Source organism: Octopus sinensis, linkage group LG13 (genome assembly GCF_006345805.1).
Source record: "Octopus sinensis linkage group LG13, ASM634580v1, whole genome shotgun sequence".
In the NCBI taxonomy this organism is placed as follows: Eukaryota; Metazoa; Mollusca; class Cephalopoda; order Octopoda; family Octopodidae; genus Octopus; species Octopus sinensis.
The window spans coordinates 33757219-33770099 of NC_043009.1; the positions used below are offsets into that span (position 1 = coordinate 33757219).

At 37.8% G+C, this 12881-nt stretch overlaps 1 protein-coding gene across 3 annotated transcripts in view; it reads right to left on the reverse strand.

The window, feature by feature from the left end:
* Positions 1–12881, reverse strand: part of LOC115218479 (centrosomal protein of 135 kDa-like) — a 67282-nt gene that overhangs the window by 46082 nt on the left and 8319 nt on the right. Inside the window, exon 1 of one of the 3 annotated variants that reach the window (XM_036508292.1) lies at positions 2405–2766. The exons of the other annotated variants lie outside the window; for them this stretch is intronic. The gene's annotated coding sequence lies outside the window, so the exon portion shown is untranslated. Of the gene's footprint in view, positions 1–2404; positions 2767–12881 lie in introns of those variants that run through there. 3 annotated transcript variants of the gene reach the window in all.

The following is a 12881-nucleotide window of genomic DNA, read 5'->3' on the forward strand; positions in this document are numbered from 1 at the left end:
AAGAAAGGTGAGAGATACCCCCGGTGGAAAGGAAAGGTGAGGGATACTCCAGGTGGAAAAGAAAGGTGAGTAAGGGATACCCCAGATGGAAAAAAAAGATGAGGGAGTGAGGGATACCCCAGGTGGAAAAGAAAGGTGAGGGAGTGAGGGCTACACTAGGTGGAAAAGAAAGGTGAGAGAGTGAGGGATACACCAGGTGGAAAAGAAAGGTGAAGGAGTGAGGGGTACACCAGGTGGAAAAGAAAAGTGAGGGCATGAGGGATACTCCAGGTGGAAGAGAAAGGTGAGTAAAGAGAGCAGGTAAGTGAGAGGGTAAGATAAAGAGGAAGATAGTGGGAGAGATAGTGGAAAAGCTGATATGGGAGATGCCCCTGGAGGACATTGGGGTGAGGTGATACAGAGGTTTGGACTGGGTGAGTGGGCAGGATAGAGGTGGCTATAGCAATGACGGCATGAAATAGAGGAGAGGCTCAGGAGCAGAAGTTGCAGAAGATAAGTGAGGGCATTAAGGGTGATTAACAGATAAGCAAGGTGTTAATGATCGAGTACAGTGGGGGGAGGGGAGTAAAGCAGGAGGTGATTGGTGGAGATAATGGGAAATGGAAGTGGTTTGGGGTGGAAGAAAAAGGGTAACTGAGAAAGCAGGGGGTGTAGTATGAGCCTATTCTGCATTTTTGAAACAGTGGATCTCAAAGCAGATGATAAAGCTACATGTAAATACTGATAGAACGTTTGTCATATTTACAGGAGACATGGGTTCACGTTCCACGGGAAGCCTTCAACTTTTTCTATCCAAGGTGGCTTTTAAGCTCGGTATTTTAACACGCTATTATTTACAGCTTTATCTTGTTTCAAGCTCCACTATTCCATAAAAAAAGAATTATTTCACATTCTTTCAAAGTTTATAAGTGCTTTCAACAATTTTTGGATATGTTAATCACTGAACTGTGAAGCAACAAGTTGATTCCTGTTCTTTCTTGTTTCTGTAACCAAACAAGCAAACAGAAAGAAGCAGTTTATGAACGTTTATAAGATGCACAACATTATAAACTAGAATGAGGTCTCAACTTCATGGTCAGTAGTCCAGTGCATTAACCACTCATTGTGCTTTTCAACAAGGGATACTTCATGACAAGGGGTAGCGAACACACACATATACATGGTCAATGGCATTGAAAGAGCTCAGGCAACAGAGAGCAGCAAGGACTTTTTAGTCTTACAGAAGTACAAGGCAACCTCACCAATGCTGGTGCTAAGATAATATAATGTACCCAGTACACTATTAAAAGTAATAGGCAAACAGAAACAAAATAAGGTTTAAGAGGGCCCTGAGGATGTGAGAACTTTTTTAGTGCGGTTAGAACTATGAAGAACACCTAGTCTGTAAAATGATTGGTGTTAAGAGGAGCAACCAGCCAAAAAGACATAAAAATCAAGTCAAAACTGGAAAATACAAGTGAGAAATGGTCCTGTAACCCATTTAGGAGTTGGGGTGAGTGCAGTTACTTGGAATAAAACTTAATTCAGACCTTGATGACCTAACCAACCCACACCGGTAGGGAAAGCTGACATCATCATGGTAAACACACACACATACACACAGAGCAGGCTTCTACAGTTCTTCTCAACCAACTTCGAAATTTCATACACCAGGTTTGAACCTACAAAGACAGGATTACAAACCTAGCTTCTTAACCACACAGCTATAACCACATGATGTAAGTTATGACCAGAACAGTAGCCCACTGGGCAATGTGTGTGTTTCGTGTTTCTCACCACTCAGAGTTCAAAATCACACGGAAATCAATAAATTTATATCAAGTACAACAAATTAATGAATAATATACAGTAATATATTGGGGGTTAGATACTCCAATCCTTCTCTGTTCTCTCTTAAAATTAATCAAGTATCTTATTAACATATCAATTCATATTAAAAATATTTCGTTGTTAACATAGAAAAAAGAATTGTGTATGTATGTATGTGTGTGTATGTGTGTATGTATGTATCTACACACCTACACCCAGTGCGACATACCAATAGTGGATACCTGCTTTCACACAAAATATATGCATGAATGTCTCTATGTACAGATGTGCGTGCGCGCACACACACACACACACACACACACACATGCATATGCTAATGTTTGTTTATATGTTCAGTTATAATAAAAACAGTTTTACATTAATCTGATGGCTTACTCCTTACTTTTGTAGAGAATAAATTTATCGTTCTTAAATAAGAATGTTGTTGACAGTGACTTCGAAGTTGCAGTCAGTCAAGCCACATACATGTCTGTATGTGCCCATACCCATCTATAGTGTGGTATACCAATAGCTGGAACCTTTCACACTGTGTGTGTGTATGTGTATGTGTCAATGGATGTGTGCATATACCTACCTACAGTGTGTGTCATTCCACCAGCTGTTGCCAGCTTTCACAATACCATCCAAAACAATTTGTAAAACAAGATTAAATCCATTGGTTCTGAGATAAAGGGAGTCCAGAACTTTCACAGACGACCATTCCTTGAAGAAATGACAACAGCTGTGCTGGAACACTGTGACTTCGGTCAGTTGTTTGACAAAACTTCTCAGCAACTTGCAACAAGTCCACACGCATAGACCAGACCCACAGTCCAGGTCCATATGCAAGTCAAAACTCTCTCACACCTCCCCCTCTATGTCTAATGATGAAGACGACGAGATTATTACATTTGCAGATTTTTTTTCTATGTAGGTTTCACACCTAAGAATGTTAAACTCAATCATTTATAATACAAAACAAGAATACTACACAGTCAATCGAGAGAGAGAGAGAGAGAGAGAGAGAGAGAGAGAGTGTGAAAGAGTCAATAACTAATCAATGCTTAGCATTTGTTTAGTAGGGCTTTCTTATATAAATCAATAGAACAGCCATCAGCATCATCATCATCATCAGCCTCTTTAGTGTATTTTAAAATCTATATCCCAGATGAACTCGATCGTGAAAAACACTGTACTCTACCGTTACTACAACAATAACAACAAGCATGACTGAAAAATGAGTTACACACACACACACACACACATAGATACGTGTGTGTGTGTGTGTAAAAAACAGCAACTAAATGTAAAAGTGGGGGGAGGGCAACTGTAAATACTATAAAATCAATTAATCACTCAATAATGAGTTAAGTGTAAAAGTCTCAAGGGTTTTTGCATTGTTTCTGTGTGTATGTGTGTGTGTGTGTTTTGGGAGGAGGGGAAGGTAGAGTGTTCAGGTCCCCCCCACCCTACCACCTCTCTTCAACAACCAAGCAACGGCTTATCACACTCTGTTTGGCCGGAGAAACTAAGGCGAGCATTGATAAGCAATCCAATAGAACTGGAACTCCGTCGGTTACGACTACCAGGATTCCTGTTGATCTGATCAATGGAGCAGCCAGCTCGTGAAATTCACATGAAATTGGCTGAGTACTCCACAGACACACATATCCTTGATGTACGACACAGAATGTGACAAGGCTGGCCCTTTTGAAATTACGGGTACAACTGAGCATGGCTATTCGCCAGCCTCGTCTGGCACCTGTGTCGGTGGCACGTAAAAAGCACCCACTACCCTCACGGAGTGGTTGGCATCAGGAAGGGCATCCAGCTGTAGAAACACTGCCAGATCTGACTGGAGCCTGGTGCAGCCTTCGGCCTTCCCAGTTGAACCGTCCAACCCATGCTAGCATGGAAAGCGGACGTTAAACGATGATGATGAACTCATTGGAATGGAGCAATGTGAAATGAAATGTCTTGCTCAAGAACACAACATGTCACTGGGAAGTGAACTCCTGACCAAACCACTAAGCTACACACCTTAACTTAAGCCACACACACATCTATATTACTTGCACTGTTATAATACTCTGCTGAAGACTAGGTTTTGGATACAATAGCACCATATTCATAGTAATAACCAGCCTTATTCTGAGTGTAGAAAAGTGTCACGAGTGGAAAAGAATTTATATATCATGAGGGTACAAAGAGAATATTACAAGAGGTTCCAACCCACTAAACCGATCAAACATGGAGCAGTAGGTTCAAATAGAGGAAAAGTACCTTAATCTGTGAGAAACAAAAACAGAAACCTTGTTGAGGAATTCCTAGGGTTGAAGAAAATAGCTGAGACAGCGAATAATGATGGACTATTGGGTTGTTGTTGTTTAGCCCCAGGTCAGTCCTGATCGAGCATATCTATGCCACTAATTAGTTGTAGAAATGGTGTTTCTCAAGACAGCAACTAAAGAATACATTAATCCTACAAAGATTTGGAAACGAAAATGTTTTAGGATTAAATTGTCATTTCCAATAAATTATTTAGTTATAGAATTTTACATTTTGAGTTCAAATTTAGCTGAAGTAAATTTGGTCTTTTACCCTTCTGGATCAATAAAATATCACTCAAGCACTGGTAAGGATTTAATCAGTAACTACATAACTCCAACCCTGCACATATGTTCAAAATCAATAAGTCATGTATGAGAAATCAATAAATTTTTCTAAGCAATTTTACTTTTCCTTTGTCTCAGCTGGTCAATGGATATATTTTATACTAGAATAAGACTTAGTTAAGATTATAAGGGTTATTATTATTATTATTATTATATTATTATTATTATTATTATTATATGAAAACTCACAACTTATTTTGCTGGGTATGATGGAAAGTGTCAGCTGTCCACATACAGCAGACTAAGGTGACACTTGTTTACTGGTCATGCTTCAAGAACCCTGCAAAGAATTCTTGCAGTTCTAAGCAATGCTGATTTTTGTTGGTGTTCCACTTTCACCAATCTCTTTCAGCTATGTTGGTAGTTGAGTGCTGATACTCTCAAGTACACCAATTACTATTGGTATCACACCTACTCTCTTCGTTGACCACAACCTTTGTATTTCCCACTTAAAATCATCATAGCTGTTTATTTTTTCTTCTTCTTTCACATGGATCCTGTTGTCACCGGGGCATGTTATGTCAATTATCACACATGTTCTTTATTTTTTATTTACCACAGCAATGTCTGGTTTCCGATGTCTGGTCAGGTGACCACAATGGATCATTGCATCCCACAGGATTTTGCAATTCTCATGTTTGGTGACTCCTAGAGTTTTCTCATACCACATCTTTGCCCTTTGTATTGTCATTATTATTATAGACATTGCACAGTATACAATGTCGTGAGATTGTTGATCGAAGATATTGTGTCTACTGGGGGATGTACTGTTTGTCAAGTCACAACAAGGACCTCAGACAGACAGTACAATATGCAAGCAGTTCCAAGTAAAGCTGACTTTTGCAAGAAATCTAGATTGTAGGGTATCTCTAAGGTTTTCAGATATTTTTTCAGATTGGGTGGTATTGAACCCAATGCTCCAATGACAATAGGGATAACCTTTACGTTTGACTCTCATAGCTGCCACATCTTGGCAATCTCTATTCTCAGGTCTCCATATTTATCAACTCTATTATTATTATTATTATTATTATTATTATTATTATTATTAAGATGGCAAGCTGACAGAATCGTTAGCATACCAGGCAAAATGCTGAGCAGTATTTCATCCATCTTTGCGTTCTGAGTTCAAATTCCACCGAGGTCGACTCTGCTTTTCAAACTTTTGATAAAATAAGTTGATAAAATAAGTACCAGTTGAGCACTGGGGGGGCAATGTAATTTGACTTATCCCCTACCTCCAAAATTGCTAGCTTTGAGCCAAAATTTCAAACCATTATTATTATGGCGGCAAGCTTGCAGAATATTTAGCACACTGGACAAAATACTTAGCAGCATTTCTTCCAGCTCATTACATTTTGTGGTCAGTTTTACCTTTCATCCTTTTGTGGTCAATGAGCAAAAATACCAATCCTACATTGGGATTAATGAAACTGATTTACCCTTCCCCTAAAAATTGCTTTCATCCTATTGGAGTCGATGGAGTAAGTACCAACTGTACACTGGGGTCAATGTAATCAACTTATACACCCACCCAAAATTTCAGTCCTTGTTTATTATTATCATGATTATTATTATCCCCTATATGTTGACCCTGGTGACCAAGAAATGAAATAATAATAATAATGATTATTATTATCATCATTATAATCATCAGAGACATTGAACTAGAAGATACATTTCCCCCTACACACACACACACTAAATTCTTTGGATTATTTACTGGAATCCTTTCATGCTAAGCTCAAATTCTGTTGAGGTCAACTATAGCTTTCCTTACTTGTTAGGTTGATTGACAAAACATCAGTCAACAAGTGTTGTCCCCTGCCAATGAACAAATATATATACACACACACACACACTCAATACATATACAAGTATTTATACACACACACATAGAGACAGAAACACACACACGTAAGTGTACAATATATCAAAGTGTATAACATGGAATGCAATTGTGTTTAGCATCAATGAAAAAGCAAACCAAAATTTGATATATCAGAAAGTTTCAGACTAACAACATGCCAAGACATGTTGTAAGCAGTCAACCTATTATATGCGTACATACATACATACACACACACACACACACATCAACAGCAAATGTGAATGGGTATAGTATGAAACATGACCCGACTAAGTTGTTGCATATTTCTGACAATACACATACACACAGATACATACATGCATGTGTGTATATATATATATATACACACACACACACACACACACACACATGTACATGTGTGTGTGAGTGTGTACATACATATATATATATATATATTATAATACAGAAACAACTAATGAATACTTATGATTAATTAGATTAATTCTCATTTAAGAGACAGTAAGTGGGGTCACAACAATGGCTGGATGCCTTTCCTGCCACCAACCTCCACCTGTTTCCAGGCAAGGTATTATTGCCCCATGGTCCGACATCACATGATGTCAAGACAGGGAAACACACACACACACACATACATGCAATGGGTTTTTTTAGTTTCCATTTTTCCAAATTTGATGACAAGAATTTGTTCAGCCTGGGGTTAGAGTAAAAGACTTTTGCCCAAAATACCATGCATTGGGACTGAACCCAAAGCCATGTGACTGGGAAGAGAACTTCTTGACCACACAGCCACACCTGAATATTTCCCCAATTCCAACAAATGAACATAGGGTGTAATTTTGAGGGAGATTTGGTTGGTATTTCTAGCAGATCATGCAACCACTGAGAGACTCCTGCACTAGTGATGCCTCTATGAAGTGGATGAAGTATGTTTCATTGATGTGTAGCTGTGAGTTAAATGACTTGACTAACGATAGAGAGGGAGAGGGAGAGTGGATACATAAGGCTATAAATGAGAAGCTAACACCACAACATTAATTAATGACTAATTAAAGCCAATGAAGGCATCTTTATGTAGTCATACAAGCTGCTAGAAATAGCAGCTAAATCTCCCTCAAATTATACTATCATCATTATAATCATCATTTAATGTTCGTCTTCTGTGCTGGCATGGGTTGGATGGTTAAACAGGAGCTGGCAAGACCAGGGGCAGCACTAGGTTTCATTGTCCACTCTGGCAGGTTTCTACAGTTGGATGCCCTTCCTAATGCTAACCACTTCTCAGAATGTATTGCGTGCTTTTTACAAGGCACCAGTGGCTTTTGCATGGCACCATCACCAGTGCTTTTTATGTGGCACCAGCATCGACCAGGTCACCAAGTACTTTGCAAGACAAAAATCCCTCAACTGGGAGGTGGGAGTTGTATTTGAAGGGGTGTGGCTTTACGCCAGTTGAGGTAAAATTCTCAACTTTAAATCAAGGGAACAGACATGGGTGTTTTGCTGTAGATACATGGATATCCCACACTAAATAATGTACTCCTAGATACTCTCTTCCTTCGAAAATATAAAAACACAATGTGATGGTCACTGTTAGAACTCGTTTGATTACAGGCCTGCCAAAACAGGGTGACCTGGAGTGGTTCCCTGTAATTACTAAAACTGTTTATGTAATGGCATTTCTTAATTACATAAGTATTTTTACAATTAAGAACCTGCTCTGTAATTATACTAATTCAGTTTAAAGAAAGAGAGAGAGAGAGAGAGAGAGAATTGTTGGTAGGTGGGAGTTACCACTGACCAGAACAAGAAAAAGACCACACACACATACATGTGTGTGTGATTTTATACATATATATATATATATATATATCATCATCATCATCATCATCATCATCGTTTAACGTCCGCTTTCCATGCTAGCATGGGTTGGACGGTTCAACTGGGGTCTGGGAAGCCCGAAGGCTGCACCAGGCCAGTCAGATCTGGCAGTGTTTCTACAGCTGGATGCCCTTCCTAACGCCAACCACTCAGAGTGTAGTGGGTGATTTTATGTGCCACCGACACAGGTGCCAGACGAGGCTGGCGAACGGCCACGCTTGGATGGTGATTTTTATGTGCCACCGACACAGGTGCCAGACGAGGCTGGCAGACGGCCACACTCGGATGGTGTTTTTTATGTGCCACCAACACAGGTGCCAGACGAGGCTGGCAAACGGCCACGCTCAGATGGTGTTTTTTATGTGCCACCGACACAGGTGCCAGACGAGGCTGGCAGACGGCCACACTCGGATGGTGTTTTTTATGTGCCACCAACACAGGTGCCAGACGAGGCTGGCAGACGGCCACGCTCGGATGGTGTTTTTTATGTGCCACCATATATATATATATATATATATATATATATATATATATATATATATATTCGTCCATATTTAGTAGAACTACAGAGAACCGGTTTTATGGGGCAGATACATTATTGTTGTATAGATAAACCACAGACCCCCTGCTGTAAACAGCAAAACCAGCAAAGTCATTAATGTAACTGATAGGAGTTTCTTAGTCTGATGTAACAGACCAGAAATCCCTCCAAGAGGTCTGTAGAAAATAACAGAAATATATTTCAATGTAAACATCTCCTAATATGAAAATATAAATTTTATGCTACAAACAATATAAATCACACACACACACACATGTATGTAGTATACATCATCATCATCATCATCATCACCACTACCACTGCTATTATGTCAACTTTTCTGTGCTCACAATAGGTGGACAGGGCCTTTTGTTAGTATGTCTTCTAGTCTAGATGCTATATTTAAGGCCAATATTTATAATCAGTTTTATGGTATATCTTTCTTATATTATATTTTGATTATATTATAACATATATTTTATAATATATTATATCATTATTATAAGTTATATCTTAATTATGTAACATTTTAATTCTATATTATTTTATATTTTAACAGCATACATATAAGATAAATAAAGAATTTGCTTCATGTATTTCAATATTAAAACACTTTACTACAAAGAACTCCTCATTTTTCTATAGAATCACAAACCCATTTATATGTTTGATTACACACACACAAAGTGACACAACCTTATTTGTATCCTAGGTTACCAAGGGCAGACATCCCTCACACACCTGAGTGTGTAACCAAAGATACAAGTATGTGTGTAGTGTCAATATGGATATTACTCAAAACAGAATTTTAAAGACAAGCTTTATAAAAGTTGACTTTTTTTTTTAAATCACTTGTAATAGAATTTTTTTAGCAGCTATCTTCACAATGACTGCTATATTTAATTACTCTATCTGTAAATCATGTTAATTATGAATTAATTAAAATTAAGAATAAAGGCTAAAATGCTGAAAATGAAAACTTGAAAAGATGTTGTTTACAGGTGACGTTTCATTAAAAATAATTTTGATAATTCATATAAACTTTAATCTTAAATCAGTTGAATCAAATTTTAAATATACATATATGAAATAACGGATTACTTGGACTGAAATAAAACACTAATTGATTTACAACTAATTAACAGCCTAAATATAACGACATGCAACAAGACAACTGATTATCTTCACTGAAATAAAAGGTTAAATAAATTTTCAACTAATTAATAAAATAACGATTGAGAAGCACAAATGAAGGAACAATTATTTGCTGGTTGAAATGAATTAATAAATATCTTGATAAACATCGTTATAATTAATTAGTAATATATACATTTTTATTTATTATTATCTTTATAGATATTCCTCTAGATTATATGCACACAGATGCAGGAGTGGCTGTGTGGTAAATAGCTTGCTTACGAACCACATGGTTCTGGGTTCAGTCCCACTGCATGACACCTTGGGCAAGTGTCTTCTTCTATAGCCTCGGGCTGACCAAAGCCTTGTGAGTGGATTTGGTAGACAGAAAACAAAAGAAGCCTGTCGTGTGTGTGTGTGTGTGCGTGTATGTATGTATGTATGTACATATGTATGTGTATACGTTTGTGTGTCTGTTTGTCCCCCAACATCGCTTGACAACCGATACTGGTGTGTTTATATCCCTGTAACTTAGCAGTTCGGCAAAAAATACTGATAGAATAAGTACTAGGCTTACAAAAAATAAGTCCTGGGGTTGATTTGCTCGACTAAAGGCAGTGCTCCAGCATGGCCACAGTCAAATGACTGAAACAAGTAAAAGAAGAAACACACACACTTATATATACCACTAAATTGAAACTGCTTTTTACCTTCAGAAAACTTAAATATTGTTGTCAAACTTTTAAAACAATTGTAAAATACATTTTTGCTAACAAAATGAAAAAATAAAAAGAAAAAACAGAAACAAAGTTGGAATAATCAGAACGAGACATTTGAGAGAATGGTGATGCCATCAAAAAATATTACCGAGAAAGATGGTAAAATAAAAGTTCTTTATTAAACTATTCTAAGTTTATTTTTAAAGACTGAAATCTGAAGTTTAGTCTTGGTTTCCGCTACAAGACCACACTCGTTGTTGGTCAGCCATTAAGTCAAACACAAGAGAGATTTCACAACTTACCTCTAAAGTTTTCCAACTTTAGTTTTTGACAAAACAAAATTATTTACAATTAAATAATAATAATAATAATAATTAATAATAATAATAATTGTTTTTTGGTACTTCTTTCACTAATTTATAAGAGTGTATCAATGGAGAAAAAGAAGAAAACAGCCACCTACCCATGAATGGTTTATGAATTGAATTGAAAATATCTTATTGCTAAGACAAAGTTCTTATTTAGTGGGATTGGCAGCGGGGTGGGGGCGGATATACGGAGATATGTAGTATGGAGTGAAGAATTCCTTTACATACCTACAAATATACACACTCACACACACGCAGACACACTCACTCACACACAGATTAGGGGGGAGAGAAAGGGAAGATATAAGAAGAGAATATAGAACAAACAATCAATAGAGAAAGGTTACAAGTTTGGACAAGCCCTCTCTTTCCTACAGAGCTTACTGCTGTAGAATAATAAATAATAATAATAATAACATTAACGAAAATGATCAAACATGTAAGGGAGGTAAGTCTATGATATAACAGTCACTGTTGACAATACAATTTATTTATCCAGTGGTGGTGGTGATGATGGTGTAGTAGTAGTAGTAGTAGTAGTAGTAGTAGTCCTCAGGGGGCAATTAAAAAGGGGATAGAGTAGGAGGCCCTGGAATTTCCTGAGCTTTCAAAACATATTTGCATTTATTGAAGACTAACATTACTGCAAGTTACCTCTCCCCTCCTCCCCATACCTCTGCTCACCAACTTATCAACAGAAATATATTGGATAATGGAGTCCCAAAAGTTTGGAAACAAAAGATCGGAGGGATGGTCAAAGTTGGAATGTCATATCACAAAGTTGCTCAATCAGGGCCAACCCAGGTTTAAACAGCAACAACAACTGAAATATGGCAAGTTTAGAAAAACAAGTTTAAAGCAATTTTCAAAACTTGATTCTTGCTTCACAAAAAAAAATACGATGACCGATGAAGAATTCTGGCCGAATCACAAGAAGAATCAGTTAAGCATGATTTGTTGGGCTTAAAATATAAATTTGTATGATAGACATAAAGGTAGAGAGTTCTGTTTTCTCAGCAGTTTAGTTTGATGAAGGCCTTCTTCATGCCCTCTATGACCTTCATCAGGCCCTTGGTGACTTTCACAGGTCCCCAAGACATATGCAAGATCAACATGGTTAAAGTTCTTTTTTAATTAGTTGCATGATGATGAATGTAGGTAAAACACAGGCAGGGAGGGAATTCCAGAACGGAGATGGGGTGGGGAAAAAAGGACCGAATGAAGTAATCCATGTAGAGCCTGAGGGAGAGGAGGAGATATGTGAGTGTGAGTTGAGAGGGCTTGGGTAGGGGTGGCATGAGGCCAGCCAGCAGAGACCATATTTTTTGTGGTAGTGGAAGAGAGAGAGAGAGAGAGAGAGGACACAGCACATCTGTGGCCATTGTAGTAATGGTAGACATAGCAGAAGGAGAGGACACAGAAATGCTAAGGCACACAAGAGAACGAACTATATGCAGATTTGGGATGAAAGTGTAGGAAACTAAGGGTGTTGGGGGTCAAAGACTGACAAAGTACTGTGGTCATTTACTGATTTCAAATTTTGGGAAAAGGCATGGAATTTGGGGGAAGGGAGTAAGCCGATTACACTGACCCCCACCCCACCTGTACTCAACTGGTACTTATTTTATTGACCCCAAAAGAATGAAAGGCAAAGTCAACCACAGTGGAATTTGAACTCAGATACAAAGATGGACAAAACAGCACCGTGCAATTTGTAATGATTCTGCCAACTTGCGGCCCTACAATGGTCATATATTAGAAAGAATGTTAATTAGAATTAGTATTTAATGTTATATCACCTTAGACTGGGTCTTTGGATTGATTTATTTGTGAGACATTCCAAACAATATGCTAATTTCACTCAAGTACTCCATTAATTGTAGTTAGGTGTTTGGTAAGTAG